Genomic DNA, 12,997 nt, shown 5'->3' on the forward strand with positions numbered 1-12,997 from the left:
GCACTTTGTTTTCTCTTTCGCTGCCAAGGTGCACTGAAGTGTGCTGCTCACTGTTAGGAAGACGAACGTCAGGGGCCCCAGCTATATATTTTCACATTTATATGGTGCAATTAAAAAGTATAACTATATTACAAACAAACAAACAAAAATATCTCAAACCTCAAACAACATATGCAACCAAAAAATATAACAATAAATATCCAGGTTGAACCCTTGTAGCGAGTTAAATCAGAATCAGAAGCTGCACAATAAATCAAATATTAATCTCAATCTTGCTCTTCTGCAATTAAATGTACATGATCAGCTGTGATGGTGACATTATAAATGAATGCTCTGCTCCTAGAAAACTGAGCTGCATTATTAAATCAAGCACTTCTGAGACTACCAGCCAGCCACCAGGGAGGGACTGAGATGTTTTGGCTTGACTTTTGGGAAGCTGTCATGCTGCTATGCACACACACCTGCAGCTTATTCAAGAAATCTCTGGATGCTGCGCCTTCAGTCCAGAGTAGAAGAATAAAACACAAGCGAGAGAATGAATGTCAAATGTTTAGTCCCTTGAAACAGATAATCATTTATTGTCTGGATTTGTTTTGGATTTAGCAAGTGATGTTAAGCAAGAACAAATCACATACAGAGAGTCCATGAGGCTTGTGTCTGTGCTGCAAAGCAACACAACGAGCCTACATGTAGACTTTGGCTATAAGCTTGGCATTTCTTCTGTGCATGAAGGCTTTCTCTTAACCTTCCTCTATTTGTACGCTACTGTTTTCAAAATCCCATTTGCGACGGGAAAAGGCTTCCAACATGAATACTGAAAATGGCAAGTGTAAATGAAGATTTGGATCGTGCAATAAGGCAGGCCTGTGTGATTCTTCTGGTGAATTAGCCATTTTATTTAAAGCCCGCCTCTCCACATGCAAATGTTCCACCAAAACAAATTCCCCTGGCACTAATTTGCAGAAGCACTGTCGTTGCATCCTGGGCTTAGCGCCCCTCAAGACAGCTGTGATTAGTTTCAAGAAATGCAACACGCGTGGTCAGAGTGTTGTTTCCACCTGTAGAACAATACTAATAGACGCAGTCACACCTTTCTCCAGAGCTGACATACTGCTGAGTAGATAGGTGTCGCTATGTAGCTCTATCTTTGCAACACAGCTAACTTGTTCATTTTCCCAGAAAAAAAAACAACACAAAAAAAACACTGAAAATTGCTGTGCAAAGAAAACAAAGTTTCAAGAGGATAAATGTTGCTGATATCACCTCACTGAAGCGTCAATCACTGGATTCCACAAACTGTAAGTGAAAGCAGGATTCTCTAGATTTTATTTTGGGGTCATTACATATCAGCTCAGCAAAAGTCATTGTTTGACCTTCTCAGACTCAGCTGACACTTTATAGGAATGATCTTTGGCATCTGAAACTGACATCTGCTCATTTTTAGCTGAAATTCCAACATTGTCATAATTTTTCACCCAATGGAAATTTTCTGTTAATCTCTCGTGAGTTGGAAATGAACTTTCAGATGTCGGTTTATTTGCAATTTTTGAACGAATCCTGCATCTGAGAGGTCTTGCACACAAGAATGTCCATTCACCGGAACTTTGTGAACATCTTCTGAAAATTTGAAGGCTCTAGGACATATACTTCAAGCAATTTGGACATCTGAAAGGAGCATCTCGTTCAATTTCCAACTCGCAGGAGATTTATTTGGAGATGTTCAATTGACTGAAAATTTCTATTTGGTGAAAGATTATGAAAATGTTGGAATTTCAGCTAAAAACATGGCATGTATCAGTTTTAGATGCCAAAGGTCGTTCCTAGGAAGTTTCAACAGATTGTGAAAAGGTCAAACTACTGACCTCCCCTAATCTCACTGAGTTGACACGGGATGACCCTCTGGGTAAAAGGTTTCGGTGCAATTTTGCTTATATTGTGCTTTTGTGAGTTGTACTGTGAATAAGAATCAGTCTTACTTTCATGCAAACACTTGTAAACATGCCAGAATGTGGCATAACATGGACCTGAAAGCAAATGTCTGTATGTTTGAATTGCCAGTTTGCAGTAGAAATATATTGGTCCTGAAAATGATTAATAATAATCAAAATATTTTTTTAATCTCAAAATTGATCCAAATAATCATGAATGAATGTAATTTTGTAGCCTATCAGTAGTGGGCTAACATTCAATGAATGCTTTAGTCACTCTGTGACGGCTGGATGTTGACAGAACTGTTAGCATGTGCTTTTAAACGGTTTTGTTCCAGGTTACATTTATAGCTTGTTTGGCTGACTGCAGCTGGTCAAAAATGAATAAATCCAGGTTGTAGCTGTCTTTCCCCCCCCTCTGTATGTGGTGTTAAAATGTTGTGCTTGCCTTTCCCTCATGTTTCCTCTCACAATTCACAGATGTGTCATTTAGGGAATGTCAGACTGCTAAACTTCAACCGTGATGAATCAGTGACCTGTTCAGAATGCTTTCTAGTCTTTTGTCCAGTGCATGCTGAAAAGAAACAAGAAGAACAGATTGACAAAAGTGAGTCAAGCTGATTGCCAAAAAGTTCCATTTTTGAAGATATCATTTTTCTTTCCCCGGAGAGTGCAGTGACCACTTTACTTAACTGTTTCATCAGTTGTTCAGATTCTGCCGGTACTGTGGGAACAAGCACGAGCTGCCACTTAAATGCAGCTGCAGAGCTTCAAGGCAAGACTGCTTTTCACTTTTTTGAAGTGTGTGGTTATCTGCACAGCATTGATATTATGTCTTAGTTTTTCATTTCTGGTGGAAAATGCGGTGGAGTCTCCAGGAGCATTCAGGCTGTTCTCCACTGTTAAAAGACCAGGGCCCTCGATAAGTCCCTGTGAACTGTGTGAATGGATGCCTGAGGGAACAAATATTTCCCAGACTCAATCCTCCTAAAAGAGGAGTGTTTGGCCAAGAGCCGTTACTCATTCTATTCCCCCACCTCCTTGCCTGCACTCATTTCCTCTCTTCTTTGGTGTCTCTCTCAGTCTCTCGCTCCACTGGCAATATGACAAGTGAACAATGATTCATATGCAGTGAGTGCAGACTGGAGCCTATTTCACATGTCTTGTGAGCCCCATTGAAGTCACCCAGTGCCCCCCTGTACTGTCTCACACCCCATCCCACAACAGTTTTCTTCACACACGTGCACACCTTGCTGTAGGATAGTTGTGAATTTCATTTCAGCACTGTGAAGCTGGAAGCATATGTGGATTTAGAGCAGGAGAGAAAGCTGTGATGTTTTTACATCTCAGATAAATGATCGCGCTGTTTGCTTTAATAACCACACTGAATATGGAGACACATGTAATTGCTTTGATGTTGCTCTGATGGCTGCAAGTAATAGGGCTCTCCTTGATTATGGAGTCAGGTGCTGCAGGTGTACACACAGGCCTGTGTGCACAAACTCTTGTGCATGTAACTGTACGTGAGAATTCCCCCATCACTCACCTCCCTTTAGTTTTTGTCTGGGTTCTCACCCCAAGGGCTTGATTTAGATGAAATGTCACTTTTAATGGAAAATTTGATGGAAGCAAAACAACAACTTGGAATATTGCTTGTGTAAGTAGTAGGAAGGGAGGCAAGTGCCAGGGCGATGTCAGCGGCAGGGGTTGTTTCTTCCTTGATTGTACTCTTTAGGAATTCATTGGTTGCCTCTATGATATTAGTGTTGTAGCAAATGTAGCCCCCAGGCAGGCTGGGCAGCCAGCAGACTGCTACTCTTTATAGATGAGCATGCCAGGAGGAAATACGCTTGCAGCCCGGCCCTGCTGCGGACTCACTGTGGAACAAGCTGATGGGGAGAAGATGGTGGCGATAAGTGCTATAGCAGCTCATCGTATCTGCCCTTTCTTCTCTTGTTTTCAGCTCACTTACCTCTTGTCTTAATTGCTTTCATATCATGAATTTGCATGAGTTGCATTCACTTTAATGAGACTCAAACCTCCTTAGCAAACTGGCATCATTTTTTGCTCGACTGGTTGCAGTAACCAAGCTGCTAAAACACTTTGCTTATGTCTCTCATGGAACCAGCTGCTCCTCTGCGTCAAACCAGTGGGCATTTCTTAATGGCAGTGGTGTAGCAAATGATCGTTTCATGCCACGGGCAACTCCAAGACCCCCCTCGGACTCTGTTTAGAGTATTGCAGATGCTAGCCTCAGTATCGTTTATGTGGCCTGCCATGTAGTTTTGTGTTTCAGTAACTCTGGCCACACAGAATTCCCATTTGGCAGCATAGTAATTAATTTATCTCTATTGATCTCTTGTATCCCTCAAGCCTTTCAGCAGGGTGGCCTGAAAGCTGAAAGCTGCATTGTTGATTGAAAGCACAGTCTATCTTCAGATGCGATCACAAATCAGTCCCCATAGGGGAATTGTTGGGAGCGAGCCAGATTATGTGCTTTCATGCTGCGGTGCTAATAATTCATTTCTTCGCATAAGACACAAGTACTGTAGTTGCAGGTGTGGTTCTGAGCATCGACCTGTCATTCTCATGATCACGTGGATTGTCGTTTTGAATGAACTCAACTGCAGCCAGACACTTAAGGTGCAGGATGGATGCTAGACACCAGATTATTCCCTGCGTTTTGCTTTTGGTGCATTTTGGCGTAGATGGGGCAAGATGCTTCAGGTTCAGATTTTTATAATAAGCTGTTCCTGCCAGCTCCTGGCACAGTCTGACATTTACTCAGAGCAGGGCAAATAAGGATCAAGAAAAAAATAACTGAATATTTGCCTAAGGACCTTCAACTCCCTCTCTGCCCCACCCCTCCAACTCACCTCTTTCTTCTTCATATCATTTCACACTTTCCACTTTCCAGGTATCATATTTCTGCTACCCATCTTTGGCGAGTAGACGGCACCGCTGGCAAACAGATACAAAGAAATGATCTTATAGACCTCTTCAAAACATCTCAAGGATGCAAGGTGCAGAGCATGTCCAGCACAGTGCTACTGAAAAAAAACACTGCATAACAAAAACAGTTGTTATTACTCACCCAGTAATGCAGAGGCAAAAACCCAAGTCGTGAACCTGCTTCATGGCTTTGGGAAAAAAATAAATAAAAATTTAACTTGTACTCAGTTGAATTTCAGTTTTTCTATCTCTTCACTTATGCTTCCTATCTTAACCCAGGGGTGTAGCTTTGAGAAATAAATAGGTATCAAAGAAAGGAAAATGAGAGAGAGGAGGAGACAAATCTTGAGAAAAATGATGGGGGCCATAATAGTACAAGACAACTCAACAGGAGGCAAATAAGTTGAACTAAAAGCAGCAGAAGCAAGATAGAGATGGGAAAAAAGTAATGATAGCTCACCTTATGTCAGCCTCTGTGACAGAAATGACTTGGAAGTTTGGAGACAGGCGTTGTCATGGAAACTGATTTTTGTGCCGCTGACAAGAGGATGGTTTCTCTGTGTTTTTCCAGTGGGTGACAATGCCTGCCGATAAAGATGTCATCTTGAGAAAAATAGGTGTTGGCCGTCAATGGACTTGAGTACCGACATTGCCTTTGCTGAAGCTGTATTGTCTTGGATAGTCCACAGAGGATTCAGAAGGCTTCTCTGTTCATTCCATTTGAATTTGAAGAATGCTTCCCATAGGGCCTGTTTAAGATAACAAACTGCAAGACTCCAGATGTGACATGTTACAAAATGGTGGCAAAAAGATACAGTTCTGCCTTTCATGCTTGATGATTGGTGTTTAGATGTGAGAGTGAAAGTAAAACTCTTGTTGTGAATTGACTGTCCTATTATGAATTCAGCCCTTGTAATTACACAAATAATACACTCAAGGAGTAGGATAATGAAACTCATCACTATTACTTTAGGATTAGAGGATGGATTGCTTTGTAAGCCATCTCCAAACACTCACATCTCCAATCTTCCAGAATATTCCAGCTTCTGTGTTAATGATCATCAACACCAGTAATGTGTTGTGTCTTGAATTACACTCTGTCCCGCTATCCTTGCACGAGTTTCTGTGCTGGAGGGAAAAGTCCTGTTTATCATGTCCAGGCTGTTGTGCACGGGGGCCGCATTTTTAATTAAAAGTTGTCGTATCTCTCTCCCCAACATTGGGAGGTGTGATCACTGCCTGTCACTTCAGCTCAACACAAACATGTTTATTTTTGGGCCCAGATTCATTTAATGGGCTTGTCAAAACTGATGAAAATTAGAGGAGGCAGAGGCAGTTGATAAGCCCCTCCGTTATTAGATGGGCTGGAGCTGTTGTTTGTCTGCCTTAGTTTGTCCTGTGTTGATGCATAAATGCCTGTGTGCAAGTAGCCAGCAATCTAAAGAAAATACATGACCCTGCACAACTGCTAATTCATCCCCAGACTCAAAATGTCATTTGATTAAAGTTTTCTTGACTCCCAACTTTTAAGTATAAATAAGGAGTTTGACACTTGTAGCCATTGAAGAAGCTCTGCAATATTCAGCAGTGCCTCCACGCTGCAGACTGCTCAGTGTTTTCTGAAATGTGGAACAGCAGAAGTAAATAGACATGGGAGCAGACAAACTTATTCACTTGGGTGTTTTCTATCTTTGTTATCCTGCCTGAACACACAAAAGAAAGCAAAAGTTGGATTTTCCCAACAAATCCTCTGGAGGGCCAGAACAGCAGTGCACCAGCGCTACGTGGTGTGCATCAGATAAAGATGTGTATCAAATGGAAAGTAGGACTTTTAGATCTGTATCTGAGTGTGTGCCAGTGTCACTCTAGAGCTGCATGATGACAACTGTGTTTTTCCTAATGGCAAAACATTGGACCGGTTTTTGCTAGTTGTCTTGGAATAGATCAGATTGTACTTTACTGGTACTGCACAAGACTGAATAGGAGAGATGATGGAATTTTACTGCTTTACTGCCACACATAATACAGCACAGTTGTATTTGCTCCACAGAGGGTGGTTTTATTGAAAAGCTCCTCTCACTGAGGTTATGCAGACAAATGACAGCGTGACATACAAATGCAACCATCTGCTCCCTGTGTGGGCTTTATTAGAGGGCATGATTGCATTGTGCTTTTATTGTGTTTGTTATTCAAGTCAATTGTCATCTCATAAAAATGCAAATGGTACACATATGGAACATGACTAAGTCACTGAGAGCAAAGGGAGAACAGAGGATTAAAAAAATAGAGGAAAATGAAGGCTGAAAATGTAAGACAGAAAAATGCATAGGTGAGCTTGAAACTGGCTGTTTAGTGCCCCTCACCGAATCTGATAATAGATTAAGAGCCAAGCCTTTAGGTGTGATAAATAAAATGTAGGCTATCAAGTATAAATATATCCACAATACCCTGGATAACTTTATGGGAGTGATTGTTTCCTGCACTTAAAGAGTCCATGCAGTGGTATACTATAGTATATTAGAGCGGTGTATGCTGTGTTATTGAGTGCTTTGCTCTTTTAACCCAAAAAAGGTAATACTCTCATATAGAGTATTTATAGCTAGCATATTAGCTATAAAACACCTCCATACTCACACAGGTTTGTCTCCAGACACACACACATACAAAAATACACATGCTTGAAACATGTGGACAGGCCACAGAAAGTGCTAAAGAGCAGATGCTGCTAAGTGCTACCTTAGTCCTTCACAAGAGGTTTGAAATGTGCTCTGTCCACTTAGTGACTTCACGTATCTAAGTGCTCTGTTTGACCTTCTCACTGTCTCGGTTTCCAGATCCAAGCTCATCCCCTCTTACGTTGACCTGCTCTCTCAGGCTCGCTTGTTTCCTACCATTTTCCTTGAACTATAACCAAAGACAGTGTAGCGAACACACAACAGAAATCAATGTAGACACTTGAAACCTGTAAGAACAGACACCCAATTAAAGCTGTGTTTGTGTTTTATGTGTTGGCTCACGTCTTTTGAAGACAGCAGTAAACTGTTACATGGAGAAGTCAATAAATGTTTCTACGGGTGGATTTGTGTAAAAACGGCACTCATATTTACAGTATGTCAGCATGAAAATATGTTCTATGTTTGCAGTTAAGATGCACAAATTAAAAGTTTCAAACCCAGTACATAGTATTTGAAGTGTCCATTATAAAAAAAACTAAATATTCGATTTGATGAACACAGCATCAATGACATTAATGCTGCATTTATAAAACCATGACATTTAGGGGCCATTGACATTTTAGAAGCATAGAGCTGTTAGTGTGACTGAGTCTTGGTTGTGTGATTCAGCTTTTCAGACTCTGACTTCACTTTCTCCCTTAAAAAAGCTTGGCGGCAGCTGTTTTTGTGCCTCCACCTGTCAAAATGCTCTCACCAGTCCTTTCAATAGACCAGATTAGCAACCAGTTGTAGTGAGCCTCTGAGTCGTTTGTGCTCTGTTGATGTCTCCGGGAAGCAAATCAGCACTCGGGGTCAGCTGGAAGGTTCTGTGGTCTTTGTTATCCAGCAGCAGCCTCTAAATCAAAGCTTTAAGGGAGAGAGGGAAGACATTGGTTTCCAATATAAAAACTGAGCCCATGCACCTCCTAAATGCCACATCCATTTAAAAGAGTATTCCGTTTTATTTCAACCTGTCGTATTTCCTTTTAATGTGACTATTGTGATTCTAAGTGTCATGCTAACTTTGCATCCTTCATCTCTGTTGTAGAGATTCAGCGAAATGAGGAACCCCACCGAACAGCTTGTGAACGACATTTAGCGGGGGCAATTAGCACGAGTTCCCTGCAGTTTTCCAAAGAGAGCTGATTCTCACACGAATCATGAATCATCTGACCGAAGTTAAACACAGAAATTAGCTGCCTGGAACGGACATTTTGCTAAATGCATTAGTGATCCACATCCAGGGATACTTGCTGACCGAATAACCAGCATATTAATATGCATACACGCATTTGTTTTTTGTGCATAAGGCTAAATTTCACTCTACAGATGGAGGCAGAGGCAAACAACTGGACATCCTGGGAGACAACAGGGTATTGCTAAAGATAATATACCCTGATGAACTGGTGGTGTTCTTGCGTTCACTGCTCGGCAGCCAACTGACGAGAATAAACTGTTGCAGCAAAAAGTGAGACCTGCTGACGCCAGACTTTGAAAATCTCCATGTGTTCATGGATGAGAATGATCCCAACTGTAGAACTACGGCTAATGAATGTGCAGCTTTGATAAACATTGTCGTACTGGCTATGCAAAATCAGCTGGAAGAAAAGACCCAATACCAGCTGGTTTTTAGAAGAACAGCTGTTTCTGTGTTTACTTTGAGTTGGACTTACAAACAGACATTTAAAATGAATGATGGTAAAAATCTTTCTTTGGAGAGCTAATTGCACCCTCCGCAAACAGTTTTTCTAAATCTCAGGGGAAAAGAGTGCAAATTTAACATGACATAATTGCCACCTAATTGGGAAATTCGTCACAATGGAATAAACCAAAATTCTTCTTTAAAAACACAGCAAGCGACTCACACATTTTGTCCTCTGGTATTAAGATCAAAGGTTCTCAACTGTCGTAAACTGTTGAGTCCAGCTAAACTCAGTCTCCATCTCCTCGTATTACGTTGTAGTGCTTCATGTTTTAGTAAGTAGCTGTTTCACACATTTTACTTGCGAGTCAGAGCCAAACAACCAATGTCAGACCGCACTGCAAGGACTCTGACAAAGCAGTGTCTACATGTCGCATTTCATAACGTATAGTACACCTTCCTCAGCAGACACAAAATAGAGCTCTAACAGACCCAAGGGAGATTGTTAAAATAGCATGGCAGGTTAGCTAAGACTCGTGGTGAAGTATTCCCATGTGGAGATCATCAAATAGACACCTAAGGAATTGATGGCAGCCTTTAGCTGCCTCCTAATAGTCACACATCGGACAGATATGACTGCAAGGATGAGTCCCAGGTGGATGTAAATACTTCACAGTACTCCGTTAGCTGCTGGTTGTCAATAGAAGCCAGGGGAAGTGAGGGGTGGGTTGGTTGCTTGGTGCACAGACAGCGGTGCTCTTTGTTGGCTTAATGGTTAAGTGGGGTTGCAGTGAGATGAGTCGGGGGGGGAGTGGGAGGTGATAAGCTGACACAGAGAAAATAGAAAGAGACTACCTAGCTGCTGCAGAGGTGTAGTTTCTCCTCATCATAACAGATTAGCTCCTGTTTTTGCTTATTTTTTTCTTTTTCTTAGATTTTTTCCAATAAGCACAACATGTTGCAGGGACATGTGAGAAAAGAACAACATGGAGGCTGTGAAGGTGATTCTTTACACTGCGTCCACATTACATGTGTTTGTTGTAAACGTGCAAGTTTTTCTCTGTTTATGCCAAGTTTAACCTAAAACAGAGACTTTTGTAAATATTGCTGACCCCAAATTATGGGACTGTGTTTTACTCTGGAGGAGTAGTCTTCTACAGTTATGCTTTTTGGCATGACTATTATATTAACAATTTTACCAAAGCATCAAGAATGGGCAGTAAACATTAAAAAGAAAGCTCTTTGACAAGTGTTTCTCATATGAATATATGTTATGCAGCTGTAGGTCTAACTGAGCTTACTTCTTGCACATGAACACTGCCGGGAGCCAATAACCGTTACAGAAGTCTCTGTCATGGTGGCCCGTTGCAAACTAAACCACCACAATTCTTTCAGCTACTCAAACACTAGACACCACATCATCAATCCACAACAATCAAAATACAAACCCAACAAACTGAGACAGAAACCTCAAAACCTTTTATTAAACAATTTGGAATTGAACATTTATTTTTTCATGGTTGTTGTGTTTGCAAACACAGAACTGCCCAAAGTCTGAGTGACTGTCACGGTATTTAGCAAATGAGCTGCAGTCTTCCATGTCATTGATCAGTAAGAGGCTCCACCTGATGAAGCAAGCAGGCACTAGAGCTGGAGAAGAGTACATTTTGTGACATGCATGTTCCTAATTTTCTGCCTTAGCAGTAACATATTTTCAATTGTTTAAATTATGAAAGCAGTTAATTGCTTTATAGATTAATCATGAATAACCTGCGTGCTTCTATTACATGACCCTTTTCTGGTAGAAAACAAAGGCATCAGCCTTGACTGTCGGCAGTTAACATGGATAATGCATAAAAGTTCCACAAAATCCCTGGTTTTACTTCCTGCCATTGCTCTTCTTCCATCATAGTATTTTCTTTAGTACAACTAAGCAAACAGCTCTCTGATTCCTTTTTATTGAGGTGTGCATGGATGTAATCATGTAATGTGCATTTTCAGACAGGAGGAGTTTTAAAAACCTGAAAGCCAAATAGCATGTCTAGACTGATGTTGTTTTTGTCTTAAAATGCTGTTTGAAAAAGAAAATGCGTTAGTGTGGATGTAGCCTCAGTGTCTCTGTCTCTCTTTCACTCTCATCATCTCCTGCCAGACTCTGTGGATCTACAGGGTGTAACTAAGCACCTTCTGTCCTCCCCAGCCTACCCGACTCTTGATCTCCCCAGGCCCTCCGCCATCCTTCACTGGTCTTAATGACAGACATTTATTTAATTCAGGCTACTCGGAAATTAGATTAGTTTCGATAGAGGAAGACAGGGGGACGAGAGTAGAGCTATAGAAAATGAGAGGGAGAAGTAAAGTGAGAATTGCATGTCCTATAGCCCATCACTCGCCACCTGCTGGTTTTCTGCAGCTTTCAGTGCAAGTTATTTTAGAGCACACTTAATGCCGTTGTCATTCTGTCACTGGCTCCAACATGGCGTACTACAGCAGGCCCAAATGAGCCAAGCAAGGAAGCGACAACAGAGACGATGCTGATGAAGATGATGATAGTAGCGATGATGGTGACAACAGGCTGTTGAGGCCGTCGCTTGGTAATGTGATCGCATCAACAAAATGTGGCTGATTGCTTCTTCAATGCCGCCTCTTACTTCATTATATTTGCAGAAACTCTGCCATCGGGGTATTGCTCTCCACCAAACAGCAGCGTCAGACTTTGCATGCTAGTGGAAGCATTGAGTCAGCAGTGTGTGTAAGTGTGTGCCTGCGCTGCGTTTGTCTCCGTGTGAGCCTGTGCAGTCTATTGCCCTCCAGCTTTGACACAGTGCAAAGAGGAAACTGCGACAGGAGACCTCGGTTCAGACATATGGCAAATGCACCACGCTTCACATGCACGGACATGCACATGCAACTGATTATCTTTACAATTACTCTGAATTGGCAGGTGATTGCACACACACACACACATGCACATAAATGTGCACACTCAACTGAATGCAAATCATTGGAGATAAAGCATACACGCTCTGTGCCTACAGAGATACAAGGCGGCTACAGGAGAGCACTTGGCTGCCTAAAGCCCCCGAAGCGCATATCAACTCCTCCCTCCATCCCACATCGGAGCTCTGCATTTTAACTAAACATCTGGCTGTGTCAGCACCAGTTCATCACGGCAGGGAACCACCGCCCACCTCCCCTCTCCACCTTTTTTTTGTTTTTCGCCGCTGTGTCCGCCTCCACGTGTTGGGAGGCTGCATTCAGAGGAAATACTGCGACTTACGCATTGTGATTCATGGCGGTTCGGTATTTATGAGCGTTGCACATGCATATTCATTTGGATTTAATCATCAGGCGGGAGCTGAAATTGCTGGCTTTGACCTGACAAATATGTACACATTGAGTGCAGAAAATAAATGCATGCCAGTGTGCACCCACAAATGCCAAATGTCCTTACACACGAGATGTTTACATGCAAAATTGAAACCACCCACTGGGCTACAACAATTAATCGGTTGCTACCTACAGTGCGTTAACATTAAGGTTGAGTCACCCCATTAAATGCCTTTATCCTCCGGGGAAAGTGTTTTATTGTTAGCTGAGAGAAAGTACAAATAGCTTGGTATAAGCCGCATCCATTTGATATTTAGGGTGTAACGACGTGCAGCATACATTATTGTAGACACTCTGCTCTGGGGCTCACTTGGACAATTATTGTGTAGTGACTTGACCTTGTAAAGAGAAATGAGAGGACAGACGCAGTG

The 12,997-nt window shown here is 41.8% G+C and overlaps 1 protein-coding gene across 1 annotated transcript in view; it reads left to right on the plus strand.

The window, feature by feature from the left end:
* The window catches only part of cdh4 (cadherin 4, type 1, R-cadherin (retinal)), a 234,573-nt gene that overhangs the window by 66,362 nt on the left and 155,214 nt on the right, over positions 1 to 12,997 (plus strand). The window lies entirely within an intron of this gene.

Source organism: Acanthochromis polyacanthus, chromosome 5 (assembly GCF_021347895.1).
Source record: "Acanthochromis polyacanthus isolate Apoly-LR-REF ecotype Palm Island chromosome 5, KAUST_Apoly_ChrSc, whole genome shotgun sequence".
Classification (NCBI taxonomy): domain Eukaryota; kingdom Metazoa; phylum Chordata; class Actinopteri; family Pomacentridae; genus Acanthochromis; species Acanthochromis polyacanthus.